Here is an 18,222-nt window from a genome sequence, read left to right on the forward strand (position 1 = left end):
CTTCTCTTTATTTACTCAGAAGATGAGAGGAAGGAGGGTGGAAGGAAGGAGGATAGAGAGGATGAGAGAGAAGAGCCCTTCCGGTTCCAGACCAACTCAAGTCACGATGCAAATCTTCCTCCGCGTTGTTGTTAGGTGCTGTAGAGTCAGTTCCAATCACAGTAACCCTATGTACAGCAGAGCAAAACACTGCCCGGTCCTGTACCATCCTCACAATCGTTCCTATGTTTGAGCCCATTGTTGCAGCCACTATGTCACTCCATCTCCTTGAGAGCCTTCTACCATAAACAGAATGAAACTTAAATTTCAGCCAGAGGGTTAGCCTCTTGTAGAAAGAGCTGAACTTGTGTGTACGTGCAAGGGGGCTGGGGTAGCTGGCCAAAAGGGGGCAGGCAGGAAAGCAGTGGACCTTTGAACCAATATTTGTTTTTTCCAAATATTGCCCAATTTACAAAGAAGCAGAGCAAACAAAGAGCTTCTAAACAAAAAGCCTCTGTCTGCTTAAAGCAGCCCCTCCTCGGCCTCTCACCCCCTTCTTCCCCCTGGACACCCTCTGCCCTACACAAGGGCCTTCTCCTCTGCACACAGATCTGGGTCATCAGGAGAATGTGACCAGGCAGCCTCAGAGCTGATGCTCCTAAGACCAGATACCCCCAGGCCTGCTGGGTGAGCGGAATATGGGGAGGGCCTTTTAGGAAAATGCCAGGCTATTTGAAATTCACATGACACCACCTCTGTCTCTCTTTTCCACATTTCATGAATTCTTGACAGTGCAATATTCTCATTTTCTTCCCAGGGAAATTCGTAAGAATGTCCTTCTCGGATAGCTTCACCAGTGAATTCTACCAAATATTTAAGAAGAAATAACACCAATCTTACACATAATCTTCCAGGTAACAGAAAATGAAGGGACATTCCCCACTATATTCTTGAGGTCTGTACACTTTGAAAGCAAAAATCAACAAGGACATCATGACAAAGGAAAATTATCAGACTTCTTTTATGAAAAAAAAAATCCCAAACAAAAGATTATCAAATTGAATCCAGCAACATCTAAAAAGGATAATAAACCATTATCAAGTTGGGTTCATTCCAGGAATGCAAGTTATTTTTGGAAAAATCAGTCAGTATAATTGACCACATTAACAGAATAAAGGAGAAAATTCTATGACCATATCAATCAGTATAGGGAGAGTATTGCCAGTAAATGTACAAATTACATGACATATCAACTGGTAAAAATTCAGCATCCATTCATAATAAGACCTCTTAGCAAATTTATCCTAGGAAACTTCCTTAATCTGATAAAGTGTATATATATATATATATATATATACACATACCTACATAAATCTTAACAGTGGTGGAATGTTGAATGAAACTTTCTCTTTGAGATGGAGAATAAAACCAGGATCTCTATTATTATAATTTCTACTCAACATTTGTACTGACTGTCATGGATCGAATTGTGTTCCCCCAAAATATGTGTCAGCTTGGCTAGGCCATAATTCCCAGTATTGTATAGTTGTCCTCCATTTTGTGGTTGTAATTTTATGTTAAAGAGGATTAGGGTGAGATTGTAACGCCTTTACTAACGCCACATCCCTGATCCAGTGTAAAGGGAGTTCCCCTGGGTTGTGGTCTGCACCTTACAAGAGACAAAAGGAAAGAGAATGACCAGAGAGGGGGGCCCTCATACCACCAAGCATGCAGTGCCGGGAGCAGAGTGCGTCTTTTGAACCTGAGATTCCTGCTTGGAGAAGCTCCTAGTCCAGGGGAAGATTGATGACAAGGACCTTCCTCCAGAGCCACCAGAGAGAGAAAGCCTTCCCCTGGAGCTGATGCCCTGAATTTGGACTTCTAACCTACTAGACTGTGAGAAAATAAATTTCTCTTTGTTAAAGCCACCCACTTGTGGTATTTCTGTTATAGCAGCATTAGATGACTAAGACACTGACCATTTCAGTCAGGCAAGGAAAAGAAATAAAATGCCTAAGATTTGAAAAGGAAAACAATGAAGCTGTCATTTTCACAGATGATTTGACTATATATGTATAGAATCCTAAAGAAGCTACAGATTAAATATTAGAATAAGTAAATGAGTTAGGAAGAACTGCTGGCTACGAAGTAAATATACTAAAATCAATTGTATTTCAAATAACCCAAACCAAACCAAACCTACTGCCATCGAGTCGATTCTGACTCATAGCGACCTTATAGGACAGAGTAGAACTGCACCATAGAGTTTCCAAGAAGCGCCCGGTGGATTCGAACTGCCAACCTCTTCGTTAGCAGCTGTAGTACTTAACCACTACGCCACCAGGGTTTCCTTCGTCTTATATAGATAGTTCTAAAAGAGCATAATGCTCAAGGTAGACATTTTTTACTAAATTACTGTTTGGTTTTAAGAAGACTTTAGGGGATATTTTTGGTTTAAGGTTTAAAGATTATCTCAGGACAATAGTTTTAGGGATTCATCTATCCTCCATGTGTCCAGAAAGTCTGGAATCCAAGAGAATTTTAAATCCCGTTCTGCATTTCCCCCTTTTGATTCTTCTATAAAGTGTTCAGTAATGGCAGCCAGGTACCATCCAGTTCTTCTGGTCTCATGGTAAATGATACAGTAGTTCATGGAGGCAATTAGATCTGCAGTCCAGTTCCTCCTCTGATTCCGGGGTCTTCTTCTTCTCTGCCACTCCAGGTCAATAGAGATCAATTATGTTCTGGATGGGCTTTTAAGACCCCAGACACTGCTCATGAAACTAGGAAGTAGAACATAAACACTAAAAACTATACCTGGCCAACTGACTAGATTGTCCCACGAGAACATGACCCTGAGCCATGAACCAAGAAAACTAATCCCTTAAGGTATTTGGTTGTACCTAAATAGTATCAACAGCTGTACTCCCCCCACCTTTTTTTAAGTTTTGTTGTTTTTATTGTTGTGTTGTAAAATCATATATAACACAACATTCGCCATTCTATCCTTTTTCTGATATACCACTTGGTAATACTGGTTACATCGGTCAAGTCGTGTAACCGTTGTCCCTAATCAAAGTCAATTTTTCCTTCACCATAGACAAGACCTCACTATTTCCCAAAGAATGATTCCTTCTCTCCCTGCTCCCACCCCTGCTAACTGCTAATAATCATTAATCTCTATACAGTTACCTATTCTTGTCTAAATGTTCGACTCTTTCCCTATATCAGTTTTCAGAATAATGGATGATGCCTTAGAAATTTCCATTGGTGACCAGTGAGTTTTGTTGTTATTGTTTTATTATGAAATCATTCATAATAAATGATGTCAGTAATTACTCTTTTTCAATGCTTAAATTTTCTACTTTTTGACCAGTGGGGTTCCTTCAAGTTGGCTCCTGTGTTTGTTTGACATGATCCTAGCAGTCTTTGATGACTACCATGTTTTCTGGACAACAAAATACTACGGGCCAACCTAGCTCATTTTCTCCTCCAACCTTGGAGTCAGGCACTTGCCCAGGGAGTTCTGACTCCTTCAGATGGGAAATGGTGTTTAGAGACCACAGTTCTGGGGCTTGTGGTGCCCGTAGCTTTAGTGGACAAAGATAGGGAGTATGTATTTTTTTTTTTCAGGAAGAGAAAATTAAAACATAAGTTTATACTTACATTTCCAATTAGAATTTAAGATTTTTATTTAATTTTTTTTTATGTTAATGTGTGTCTCCCTCTTACTAAGAATCTTAGTATTAATATAATTACTTATTGGCTTCATTCTATAGCATACAAATGATAGCCTCAAAATATTAATACCAATATGCTAGCAAGGCAATGTAAGATTTTTCTGTGACACTGTTTTCTTGAGATCTAACCCACAAGAGGTGCACAGTCAAAATACAGTGTTTAATATCACTTGAAATAATTGTTTCTCTTGTGCAATTATTCCACCAGTTTGATTTATGGTTAGGTTCATTTGTTCTAGTTTGTTTTTAATTTAATTTTTCAAATATATAAAATATTTACATGGCTCAAAAGTCACAACTATATGAAAGCAATCAGATTCAATCCCTATCATCTTCACCCTATCTCCCTCCTACTACCATGGATAACATCTTTGTTAGTTTCTGATTACCTCGTGATTCTTGGTGCAAATATATGTGTGTGTGTATATATATATATAATTTCCTTTTCTGATATATAAAACATAGCATGCTATACTATGTACTGTTCTATACCCACCTTTTTCGCTTATTATATCCTTATATCAGTATATAAAGCGTTTTTCACTCCTTTTAGAGTTCTGTAGTACTCCATTGTTTAGAAATACAATAGTTTATTCAACCAGTCACCCACTGATGACCTTTTCAGTTGTTCCTTTTGTGATTTTAAACCATGCCCCAATGAAGAACCTTATGTTTATTGGGCCAAATTATTGGAAGTAAAATTGTTGCATCAAATGATAAATGCATATATAATTTTGCGAGATATTGCTAAGCTCTTCATAGAGGTTGCACTGTTTGGCATTCTCAAGAACAATAAATCAATGTAACTGTTTCTCCATAGCCTCTCAACAATGTAAGTGCCAAATGTTTGGATTTATGCCAATTTAATAGGAAAGAAACGGTATCTCCTTTTAGTTAAATTTGTTATTTCTCTTATTTTAAGAGATGTTAAGCATTTTTTCATATGTTTAAGGACTATTTGTATTTTTTTACGTTAACTGTTCATATTTACACTCGTTTTTTTACTAGGTTGTCATTCTTTTTTGTCTCCGCTTTTAGAATTTCTTTATATATTAGAGATAGTAACTATTTCTTTGTGATAAAAGTGCAAATATTTTTTCCTCATTTGTATTTTTATTTTATTTGTAGTGTTTTTGGTTTTGTTTTGCTAAGCATAAGTTTTCTTATATTTATGTAATTTATTTTATTAATCTTTTCCCTTATTGATTCTGGATTCTCCATTCTCAGGTAATTGAAGAAATTCACCATGGTTTCTTCCAGTACATGGATTAATCTCCTAGATTAATTTTATATATGTTTAGATCTCTGATCCACTTGGAATTAATCCTGGTGTTTAATGTGAAGAATATGCCCAGTTTTATCTTTTAACATATTTATTTAAAAGTTTACTTTTTCCCCAATGATTTGAGATGCACCTTTATCATATACTAAATTTCCATATATGCCTTGTCTTAGTTATATAGTGTTGCCATAACAGAAATACCACAAGTGGATGGCATTAACAAAGAGAAATTTATTTTCTCACAGTAAAAAAAAAAAAATATATATATATATATATATATTTTTTTTAATAGGTTACAAGTCCAAATTCAGGGCATCAGGTCAATGGGAAGGCCTCCTCTCTCTGTTGGCTCTGGAGGAAGGTCCTTGTCCTCAATCTTCCTCTGGTTGAGGAGCTTCTCAGATGCAGGCATCCCATGTCCAAAGGATGCGTTCTGCTCCTGGTGCTGCTTCTGGCTGGTATGAAGTCCCCAACTCTCTGCTTGCTTCTCTTCCCTTTTATCTTTTGAGAGATAACAGGCAGTGCACACTACACCCCAGGAAAACTCCCTTTTCCTTGGATTAGTGAGGTGACCTGGGTAAGGGTGGTGTTACAATCCCACCCTGATCCTCTCAACATAAAATTACAACCACAAAATGGAGGACAAACCACAACACAGGGAGTCATGGCCTAACCAAACTGATAAACACATTTCTGGGGGGACAGAATTCAATCCATGACAGGCCTGGATCTATTTCTGGATTTTTCTCTTATATTCCATTGGTTGATCTGATGTTTCATTCATCAATAACATATTGTTTTAATTGCCGAGGCTTTATATTAAGCTTTAGTATCTGGTAGAATTATTTCCAGCAAGTTGTTTTTCCTGACTATTATTTTTGGGATTTTCCTATTATCCTCATTTATTCTTGCTTGTTTATTCTTTCAGATACTGTTTATAGTGCATTTGTCTAGTTCCAGGAAAACAAAAATCTGATATCATTTTTATTACTATCGCATTGAATTTAGAGAGAATTAGATATCTTCATGATGCTGAGTCTTTCTAGCTAAAAAGAAGTATATCTTTTCCTTTGTTAATTTGTTAAAATTTACTATTGTATCTTTAAGTGAGGTTTTACGGTTTTCCTCATAGAATTGCACGTTCTTTCGCTTTATGTCTAAGTGCTGTCACTACTGCTCTTGTTGTGGCTGCTTCTGCTGCTGTTGGTATTGCAAGTCAGGTTTTATCTTCCTTTAAAATGTTCCATTTATATACATGAATACTAACGATATCTTTGTATTAAAGTTATATCCTGCTACATTACATAATTCTCTTACTGTTTGAAGTATTTTTCCACTGACACCTTTGAGTCTCTCAGGAATCCAGTTGTCACCTGCAAATAGAAAGAGTTTACCTCTTCCTTTTCAATTCCTATGCCAAAAGCCAAAGTCCTGCAAGGCCTGTACAGCTTCTCCATGTTTCCCCTTATTACCTCTGCCCTCTTCTCCTACTTCCCCGCCCCGGGTTGCTCCATTCCAGCCACCAGCAGTTGCCCACACACAGTACCCAGGATCGTGCTCCAAAGTCTCTACACTGGGGTTCCTTCTGCTGGAGCACTGCTTTCCCACAAGACCCTTCTCTCTGCCTGCAGGTCTTTCACTTGATCAATTGGTCCTCACAGATCACCTGACTTAAAATTGCAATCATTCCCTCACAGATTTTCCTCAGCCCTTCACGCAGCTATTTTTCTCCATTGCACTTATAACCACCTCACATCCTGTATATAAAAAAATATATTTTACTTATTATGAATTTTTTATTGACTGTTCCCCTCGATTAGAATATGAATTCCATGAAGAGCAAACAGTTTATGTTGTTCACTGCTGGGTCTCCAGTACTTAGAACAGTGCATGGTACAGAACACATGCTTAACGTTTATGGAAGGAATGAATGGATGAATGGGGGAAAAGGAATACCAAGAAAGAGAGGAGAACTGGGGGAATCCTTGAGGCCATGTATAGGACCTGGCCTCTGTGGATAAAGGAAGCAGGAATTTCGGCTCCCTGCCCCTTCATTAAGACCCAGAATCCCTGCTTCCAGAAAGCTCTTTTTACCCCTATGATAACTGATAGCTTCAAACATGTGCTTCCTTTATATGGCTGTTAGTTACGAACTAGTTCAAGACAGCTTTTGTACTGTTATTTAAATGTCAGTTTTCCTGTCTTTTCTGCTAATTAGATTGTGGGATGCTTGAAGGCGTTAAAGACTTATTTTTTTCATTAAGAATTTCATCTAAGATGCATCAATTGGTCTCAACCCACCTGGATCAAAAGAGAATGAAGAACACCAAGGACACAAGGGGATTACGAACCCAAGAGACAGAAAGGGCCACATGAACCAGAGACTGCATCATCCTGAGACCAGAAGAACTAGATGGTGCCCGGCTACAACCCATGACTGCCCTGACAGGGAATACAACAGAGAACCCCTGGGGGAGCAGGAGAGCAATGGGATGCAGACCCCAAATTCTCATAAGACCAGACTTGATGGTCTGACTGAGACTGGAAGGACCCCGGTGGTCATGGCCCCTGGACCTTCTGTTGGCCCAGGACAGGAACCATTCCCGAAGCCAACTCTTCAGACATGGTTTGGACTGGACAATGGGTTGGAGAGGGGTGCTGGTGAGGAGTGAGCTTCTTGGATCAGGTGGAGACTTGAGACTATGCTGGCATCTCCTGCCTGGAGGGGAGATGAGAGGGTGCAGAGGGTTAGAAGCTGGCAAAATGGACACGAAAAGAGAGAGTGGAGGGAGAGAGGGGGCTGTCTCATCGCGGGGAGAGTAACTGGGAGTGTGTAGCAGGGTGTATGTGGGTTTTTGTGTGAGAGACTGACTTGATTTGTAAACTTTCACTTAAAACACACAAAAAATTATTTTTTAGAAAGTTCCATCAATAGTCTTTATGAATTAAAAGTTTAGTCTATAAGAATTTGGAAAAAAAAAGAATTTCAAATACATGAAAAGTTGCAAGGATAGTACAAAGAACACCCACATTCCTTGCATCCAGGTTCTGCAATTGTTAACATTTTATTATATTTGCTTTAACAAGCTCTTCCCCCTTCTCTCTCAAAAAAAAAGTAATTTTTTGAATATATATGTATATACACATATAATTCTTTCGAAATTCTTTGTGAATAAGCGGTAGACATAGACACGATGTCCCCTTTCCCCTAAATACTTTGGGTGTATTTCTTAAATGACAAGGACACTGTCAAACATAACCACAGCCATCGAAATCAGGAAATTAACGTTAATATATTACTACGACTACTATCTAATCTATGTATTTCATTCAGATTTTCCCTATGTCCCCAATTGTTGTTATTATTACTGTCAAGCCAATAACACCCTTAATTACAAACAAACAAAAAAAAATTCTTTTTCTTTCCGTCTGGGATGGCATTCTGCTTTTAGTTGTGGTGTTTCTTTAATCTCCTTTAACAGGAACATTTCTTCACTCTTTTCTTGATTTTTGTTACCTTGGCATTTTGAAAGCATGCAGAACAGGTATTTTGTAGAAAGCCCCTCAATTTGGCTTTGTCTGATGGTACCTCACGATTAGATTTAGACTGTGCATTTTTGGCAGGAATATCACAGAAGGAACACAGTATTGATTTGACCCATTATTGGTGCTGTTAACTTTGTTTGCTTGGTTAAGGTGGTGTCTGACAAATTCTCCACTATAAATTTACTATTTTCTTTTTGTCATTAATTTTCACTCATTAGCTGATGAGTCTTGCCTGAATCAATCATTACTATATTGGTTGTCAAATGATGACAACCATCTAGAAAATGGAAAGATAATACCTACTTCATGGGGTTATTGTGAGAGCTAAGTTAGTCATTAACATAAATCACCTATTCTCCTTATTCTCATTTGTATCACTACCAACATGTGCTCATTCTAGTCCTGTGTGCACAGCCCCCTGGACCCAGCCCCTCAGGTCACACTACATCAGGGAGATCTTTGAGGGCACTGACCACTAGATTCTTGACAATGCATCATAGAGAACGCAGCAGGCAGATCCGGCAGAATTTCCTCTGTCTAAAAAAAAAAAATTTTTTTTTTTTTTTTACTGTTACCACCACTGTTACCTGTGCATTCCTACTCATCAGTCGGTTCTTAAGGGCAGGGACTGAGTATTATCAGGTGGAATCTGTGGGCTAATGAAATGAGCATGCAGTTGGAGTTGAGATTCCTGGGTTGGAATTCTAGGTCCCTCAGAAGCTGCACTTAGGGTCACTTACAATTGCTATGAGTTGGAGTCGACTTGATGGCAACGGGTTTAGAAGCTGCTTGATGCTGGGCATGTTACTTATTTGTAGTCTACGTTTACTCATTCATAGTGGGAATACAAATACCTACCTTGCAGGTTGTGATGAAGATTATCCACATTGCCATTAAAGCACTGGTCCTGCCTGACATGTTGCAGTTGCCAATAAATGGTAATGACATCCATCAACATTACGGAACACTTAGCATGGATTCAAAACTGAATACGCACTCTCCGAGTTCATGCAGTGGCTCCACATGACTTCCTTCTGGCTCCCTACATTGCTAATGAGCCCTTCAGAAAACATACCCCAAAAGACTGTCTAGTGCAGCCACCTCTTTTTACAAATGAAAAAACTTTGAGGCGTAGCCAGAGGATATAACTGGTAGGCTACCCAGGTGACCAGGCAAAGCCAGACCCCAAGGCTCTGGACTCCCTGTCCTCAGCTCTCTCCAACAACCTGTGCCCATTCCTTACACGGTTGGCTTTCACGTTTCTGAAAAGTGTGGCTCTTGTTTTTTCTTCCTAGGATATTTAGGGATTTCATTTCCTGATGATCTTTCACAAGTGAAGCCAAGTCCTGAGATCTTCAGGAGGTCCCATGAGAGGCAGATGGTTAAGCCGAGCAGAGTCCGGTACCCCTGGGGCCAAAGCAAACAGTCACTGATCCCTCTTCGGCCCCAACAGCGAGTGCCATTGCTTACTGCCCCTGCTCTCAGTGGGAAGACAGGCGCAAAGTCCACCCAGTTTCTTAGCTGTCCAAATAAACCACTGACCTATGCAGCTGTACAGCCAATTGGTTTCTACATTTGAATTATCTAACCCTTTTACTTGTTTTGAACGTTCCCCACAGATAGGCCATTTACCTAAGTATGTGCAAGTTGTCAGTCCAGCGTATAACATCTGCCTACATATAGACTATCCTTATTCCCACCACTCCACCCCTGGGGGAAGGCAGCATGAGACAACAGATGAATCGTGGCCTGGAGGTACAAATGCACTAAAATTGCATGCAAAGCTGTGTGTGACAGAGAGGCACCACGGTAAGCATCCCCGGCTTTATTAATCCTCAAAGAGATCCATCAGTATCCCAAATATGCTGACTATTATGTTAAACATTAATTACCTGCTCTGGCCTTCTTTCCAAATTCTTAGAATTTGGGGACGTATGCACTGGGGTGGGGAGAGGAGTGATGATGGCGTACTTTGCAGCTCTCCCCCAGTGCCAGTGAAAGGCCCTGTTGGACCAGAGTCTTCAGGCTCTTGCCTCAGGCCTATGCCACCCAGGACTGTAAGGTTGGCTCTCCTGGTGGGAGAACCCGCTTTGTCTACCTGGCAGAAACCTGAGCCCACCAGAGCCAACAGTCTCTGTCCTAAAGACTAAAGCAGCTGAAACTCCAGGGGAGAGGCTTCCCAGAAGTCCTATCATGAAGAATAGACATGCCTTTGGATTCCTGAGGGAAGCCTGAAGGGTCAGTGGCCCAGAACCAGATGTGAAAATGTCATTCCCAGAAGGAGCCAGACCTTGGTTCGGGAAACTCCTGGCAGGAAGATCCTGAGCCCAGGCCCCTTCCTGCTGTCTCTCTCCTGGGATGGAATTCAAGGCTGGGGAGAAGGTCTGGCTCCCCAGCCTTCTGATGAGTTTTTCAGTACTGGCAGCTCAGTGAGCTGGGAGAGTCAGCATGGGTAGCTCTTGGGGTAGGCAAGGAGCTTGAGACTAGCTCAGAAGGAGTTAAACTTTGGGGCAGTCTCGGAGGGGCTTACTTTGACACTATCATTGACCTTAATTTACTAAGCAAGGCCAACATTCCTTCTACCACTGCTCCTCAAGGCTGCAGTTGCCCAGCTTCTCCGATTCGAAACCCAAGTTTCTGTTCTTTTCCAGCTGGATTTCCAGGTCTGTTAACCAGAATGTACAGTATCTAGGGAGGTAACACACATGAAGGTTAAGATTGCTGGCTTTGGAGAAAAGCTACCAGGCTTGAAATTCAGCACAAAAGCTGCTAGAAGGACTTCAACTTCCATCCTTGTCAGGGTAACTGGTATTGGACTGGCCAACCCATCATTAATAAGTAGAAAATTAGTAAGATATCAAAACATATATAACAACTGGTTTTAGATACTGGACTGTACACAGTACCAGATAGCAAATTCTGATGTAGGATATAAAATCAAAAGAGGCATTTGACTTAAAACTGCTGAACTAATATTAAGGCTCAGTATAGCCTTTCACACAGATTCAATCTCTGTTGCTTAGGAACCAACCCTATTATTAAGCAAATGCTTCTTTGTGGTCAGAGGTCTGTAACCCCGCTTTATTGAAATTCTTTGTCTTAAACCTCCCTGGACTATTTTATGCTCTGATTGAAATAATGTTTAACAACCTATTCCCAACAGTATCCATCATGGCTTCATCATGGCATTGTTTTGTGACAGTCATGAGACCCCCTCAGTGACCACATACCTTGTAATTATGTCCTTTAGCTAATCAGTGTATTCCAGCTGTGTTAATGTAACCGATAATGTTAAAAACCACACTTTGCTTTGTCCGCCCTTTGACTGACCTCAATTGCTGTAAATCAATCAGAATATTGTATTTTGTAGTTCCTCCTATAGCGCTATAACTATGTGCGTGATTTGCACACTCCTCCCTGGGATCCGTGAGCTTCAGACTCTGAGGTTTTCACGACCTCCATTCGAATGATATATTGGTTTCAATAAATCTCTCTGATTTTACTTAAGTAGAATTGGAGAGTTTTTTTCTCTATAAGACTTCTAAGAGACCAAATGAAGCGAGCCTGCAATTTCGGGCACTTTCTGCCTTTTTTTTTTTTCTGCCTTGAGCACATCATACAAGAACAGGTGCCTTAAGCAGAGCATGGCGGTCTCACAGTATTGGGGAAACAAAGATCAGAGTCATGGGAGAGTGAGAGACACAGAATTTGCAGAACACAACACTGGAGAAGAGGGAAGAATGCAGAGAAAGATCTCCCAAAACTTGCATGGGGGCCCCTGGAATTTCTGGCTGGATGCATGAGAACGGTGAGGCTCTAGGAGGCCAGGCAAAGAGCAGCTACCAGGGAAAAATAAGTTGAACATATTTTGGAGATCTTCAGAGCTGGCAGACATTTCAGGAGTAGAGATAAGCTAGCTCTAGAGTAAAGGCTACTCTATATGCACTCCAGCAAAGCCTAACTATCCAAAACCAAACCCATTGCCGTCTCGAGTCGATTGATCTGCAACTAAATGACTTGTGAGAAAAATATTCCTGCTCATTCAAGGAAGACAATAGAATCCAGACACAAACAACATAATAATCACAAATTCTAGCAGCCAATAAAAAAATATCAGTCATGCAAAAAACCAGGATAATGTCACCCATAACCAGGAGGAAAATTTTTCACTAGAAGCAGACTTAGATTTAATAAAGATAATAAAATTAACAGAGAAGGACTTTATACTTATTTAAGGATTTAAAGGAATACATGAACATAATGAGGAAAGAAATCAAAGATATACAAAAGAACCACTTGAACATTTTAGTGTGAAAAACACATCTGAAATTAAAAAAAAAAAAAAAGTATTGGAGGAGCTTAACAGGAGCTTAGACATCAAAGAAGAAAAGATTGGTGAATCTGAAGACAAGGCAATAGAAACCATCTAAACTGAAGCACAGAGAGTAAAAAGTCTGGGGAAAAAAAAAAAAAGCAGGCCTCTGTGACCTGTGGCACAATATCAAAACCCCCCCAAAACCGAACCCATTATCATAGACTTGATTCCAACTCACAGTGACCCTATAGGACAGAGTAGAACTGCCCCATAGGGTTTGCAAGGAGAGCTAGTGGATTTGAACTGCTGACCTTTTGGTTAACAGTCGATCTCTTAACCATTGTGCCACCAGGGCTCTGGGACAATATCAAGTGAGTTAATATATAGATAACTGGAGCCCCAGAAGGGAGGATGAAATAATATATGAAGGCATAATGGCCAAAAAATTTTTCCAGGATTGATAAAAACTATAAACACACAGATCGAAAAGCTCAGTGAGCCCAAGGCAATTAAATACAAAACACACCAAGACACATCATAATTAAATTGCCGAAAACAATGATAAAGAGAAAAATCTTAAGGGCAGCCAGAGAAAAAAACAGACATCATGTACAGGGAAACAAAGATAAAAAATAAATTGCAAACTTCTTGCCTGAAACAACACAAGCCAGAAGACAATGAAAAGACAGAAATAAAGTGCTGAAAAGAAAAAACACCAAAACTGTCAACCTAGAATTCTAATTTCAGACAAAATATCCTCCAAAAATGCAGGTGAAATAAAGACATTCTCTCAGACTAACAAAACCTGAGAGAATTTGTTGCCAGCATACTTGTACTTCAAAAAAAAAAGGCGGGGGAGGGGACTTTTTACACTGAAGGCGCACGATTCAAATGGAAACCAAGATCTATGCAAAGCTACAGGAAGATAGGAAGAGTGGTGGCAGCATAGTTTTTTTTTTTTTTTTTTTAATTTCTCTGAATTCCTACATTTAAAAAAAGATAGAGCAACTGGGTAGCAAAAGTAAAAATCCATTGATAACATGGACAGTAATACTAGGTGAAAAGCTGTCTCCATGAACCCCAAAATAAAAGCAAAAAACCCGTTGCCATTGAGCCAATTCCAACTCGTAGACCCTATAGGATGGAGTAGAGCTGCCCCATAGGGTTTCCAGGGAGAAGCTGGTGGATTTGAACTGCCAACCTTTTGGTTAGTAGCCAAGCTCTTAACCACTGTACCACCAGGGGGGTTTATGATTAACTTCACCCAAAGAATTTGGTCTTCGTCCTTGATTCTTGACAGATAATCCCAAAAACCTCGGAACTTCCCAAGACTGAAGTGTCTTTAGAGCCCTGGTGGCGCAGTGGTTAAGAGCTCAGGATGCTAACCAAAATGTCAATTTGAATCCACCAGCCTCTCCTTGGAAAGAAACATTATGGGAAAGTTCTACTCTGTCCTATAGGGTCACTATGAGTTGGAATGGACTCCACAGCAAGGGGAAGAGTCTTAGTTATCTAAGAGGGCTCCAAACCACACCTACCTAACAGGTTATGCTAATGAGATGACTGTTAGGTGAGGGCTGGCCAGGCCAGAATATGACATCAACCCAGCCTCAGGGAGGGAGGCTGGTGGTTGGGTTCAACCACGAGAATAATGATTCAATCAATCATGCCTATGTAATGAGACGCCAATATAAGAACTGTGGACACTGAATCTCCATGTGTTTCCTGATTTTTGAAAGACATAGGTGCTTGGGAAGGTGACACATCCGTTTTATGGGACATGGAATCTCTGTGCTGAGGATACTCCCAGACGTGTCCCTTGTATCCTTTTTGCTATAATAAAACTGTAATTGTATGTTTAGCACTTTCCTAAACTCTGTGAGTTGGTCTAGCAAATTACAAAGCCCAAGGCAGTAGTGGGAGCCAGCAGATCAGAAAAGGGGGGTGCCCTGGGGACTCCTGAGTTTATGGCTAGCAGGTCAGAAGTGAGGGAGCTCAAGCTTATGACTGGCGCCTGAAGTCTTAGACGAATTTGCCAATCTGGAGAGGACTGTGCCCTTTACGTTATCTTGTGGTGAGGGTCAGAGGAAGAAGTACTGAATTTGCAGCTGGTGTCAGAACAAAAGTGGAACAGAACAGAGATGGATTGGCTTGATTTCACTTCATCACCAATGGCCACAAGATGTGCATTGTACTGGTACCTGTTCAGGAAAAGAAGAGAGAAGAAAGAGGGCACCAGATGAAGGGACTAAGAACAGCAGATCCCAATATACCAAACCGGTGTTTTATTGGAAAAGATGGCAAACCAATTTGAGAAGAAAACATAAAATTGGGAGGGCTTCTTAAAAAAAAAAAAATACTCAGTAATAAATCTAACCAAGGATGTAAAAGACCTATACAAAGAAAACTACAAAACACTACTGCAGGAAACCAGAAGAGATCTACATAAATGGACAAACATACCATTTCATGGATAGGTAGATTCAAGACTGTGAAAATGTCAATTCTACTCAAAGCAGTTTACAAATACAATGCAATCCCAATCCAAATGCCAAGAGCATTCTTAAAAGAGGTGGAAAAACTAATCATTAACTTTATATGGAAAGGGAAGAGGCCCTGAATGCAAATAAGTAAAGCACTATGGAAGAAGAATAAAGTAGAAAGACTCACACTACCTGACCTCAGAACCTACTATACAGCTATGGTAGTCAAAACAGCCTGGTCCTGGTACAATGACAGATACATTGACCAATGAAACAGAATTGAGAACCCAGATGTAAATCCATCCATCTACAGCCACCTGATCTTCCACAAGGGCCCAAAGTCCATCAAATGAGAAAAAGATAGCCTTTTTAACAAATGATGCTGGCAAAACTGGATGTCCATCTGCAAAAAAATGAAATAGGGCTCATACCTCACACCATACACAAAAACTAATTCAAAATGGATCAAAGACTTAAATATAAAACCAAAAACTATAAAGATCATAGAAGAAAAAATAGGATCAATGCTAGAGGCCCTAATACACAGCATAATAGCAACACACAAACTCCAGAAGATAAGCTAGATAACTGGGATTTTCTAAAAATTTAACACTTAGGCTCAACAAAAGACTTCACCAAAAGAGTAGAAAAGAACCTACAGACTTAGAAAAAAATTTTTGGCTATGACAAATCCAACAAAGATCTAATCTCTAAAATCTACAGGAAAATCCAACACCTCTACAACAAAAAGACAAATAATCCAATTAAAAATGGGCAAAGGAAATGAACAGACACTTCACCAAAGAAGACATTCATACAGACACATGAGGAAATGCTCCCTATCACTAGCCATTAGAGAAATGCAAATCAAAACCACAATGAGTTACCATCTTACCCCAGCATCACTGACATGAATCGAAAAAACAGAAAATAACGAATACTAGAGAGGCTGCAGAGAGATTGGAACTGCTATGCACTGCAGGTGGAAATGCAAAATGGTACAACCATTTTGGAAAACACTGTGATGCTTCCTTAGAAAGCTAGAAATAGAAATATCATATGATCCAGCAATTCCACTCCTAGGAATATATCCTAGAGAAATAAGAGCCATCACACAAACAGACATATGCACACCCATGTTCATTGCAAAGTTGTTCACAATAGCAAAAAGATGGAAACAACCTAGATGCCCGTCAACAAATGAATGGATAAACAAACTGTGGCACATACCCACAATGGAGTACTTTGCAATGTCAACGAACAATGATGAATCTGTGAAGCAACTCACAACAAGGATGAATTTGGAGGGCATTATGCTGAGTGAAATAAGTTGATCACAAATGGACAAATATTGTATGGGACCACTACTATAAAAACTCATGAAAAGGTTAGCACACACAAAAAGAAACAATCTTTGATGGTTACCATGTACGGGAGGGGTAAGTGTGAAAAAACACTAAACAGACAATAGATAAGTGGTAACTTTGGTGAAGGGTCAGACAGTGCACAATACTGGGGAAGCCAGCAGAACTTGTACCAGGCGAGGTCATGGAAGCTCCATAGACACATCCAAACTCCCTGAGGGACCAAATTACTGGGCTGAAGACTCTGGGGACCAGGATCTCAGGGAACAACTAGCTCAACTGGCATAACATAGTTTATAAAGAAAATGTTCTACATTCTACTTTGGTGAATACGGTCTGGAGTCTTAAAAGCTTGTGAGCAGCCATCTAAGATACTCCACTGGTCTCACCCCATCTGGAGCCACAGAAAATGAAGAAAACCAAAGACACAAGGGAAAGATTAGTCCAAAGGACTAATAAACCACATCTACCACAGCCTCCGCCAGGCTGAGTCCAGCACAACTGGATGGTGCCCGGCTGGCTACCACCACCGACTGCTCTGACGGGGATCACAACAGAGGGTCCCAGACAGAGCTGGAGCAAAATGTGGGACAAAATTCTAACTCAAAAAAAGACCAGACTTACTGGCCTGATGGAGACTGGAGAAACTCCAAGAGATCCCAGACACCCTTTTAGCTCAGTAATGAAGTCACTCCCGAGGGTCACCCTTCAGCCAAAGATTAGATAGGCCCATAAAACAAAACAAGGCCAAAGAGGCACACCAGCCCAGGGGCAAGGACTAGGAGGCAGGAGGGAACAGGAAAGCTGGTACTAGGGAACCCAAGTTTGAGAAGGGAGAATGTTGACATGTGGGATTGGTAACCAACGTCACAAAACAATATGTGTACTAATCGTTTCATGAGAATCTACTTTGTTCTGTAAACCTTCATCTAAAGAGCAGCAATAAAAAAAAAGAAAGAAAGAAAGAAAGAAAATCGAGCAGGAAGTTAAGAGAGATGAAAGAAAGAGATATCTAGTATCTAGATGAAAGCTGGGATGGGAACAGAACCAGGAAATCCCAGAAAGCAAGCCACAATGTTTTTTGAACACTACACAAAAACAACAGAAGACAGGGATGTGTCAAGTTAGAAAACCTTTCCTGGGGACTCCATAGAGACAGGCTGTGTTGCTGTCATGTCCCCAGTGGTGCAAGCATCTCCTTAACAAACTTTCTCACTCTTTCTGACTTGGAGTATGTTTCACTGGCTCAACTGCTTCAGGGCACGGACCCTAACCGGGTAACAGATTTTTGGCACCCAACACGGGGCTCGAATTACTCAGGCCCTGGTTCCGTCTCCCTAAGGACCAAACCCCCAGGATGGACCAGGGAAGAGAGAAGGTGCACCCCTCATTGAATTGTAGAGGTCTCTCAACCTGTGGTGGCCCAGAGGTCTGGCGACAGGGGAGGAGAGGACCCCACGGCAGCAAGCTCCAGGCAGAGGGAGAAAGTTTCTGCTGGCCAGGGTAGGTAACT

The sequence above is a fragment of the Loxodonta africana genome, chromosome 26 (assembly GCF_030014295.1).
Source record: "Loxodonta africana isolate mLoxAfr1 chromosome 26, mLoxAfr1.hap2, whole genome shotgun sequence".
Lineage (NCBI taxonomy): Eukaryota > Metazoa > Chordata > Mammalia > Proboscidea > Elephantidae > Loxodonta > Loxodonta africana.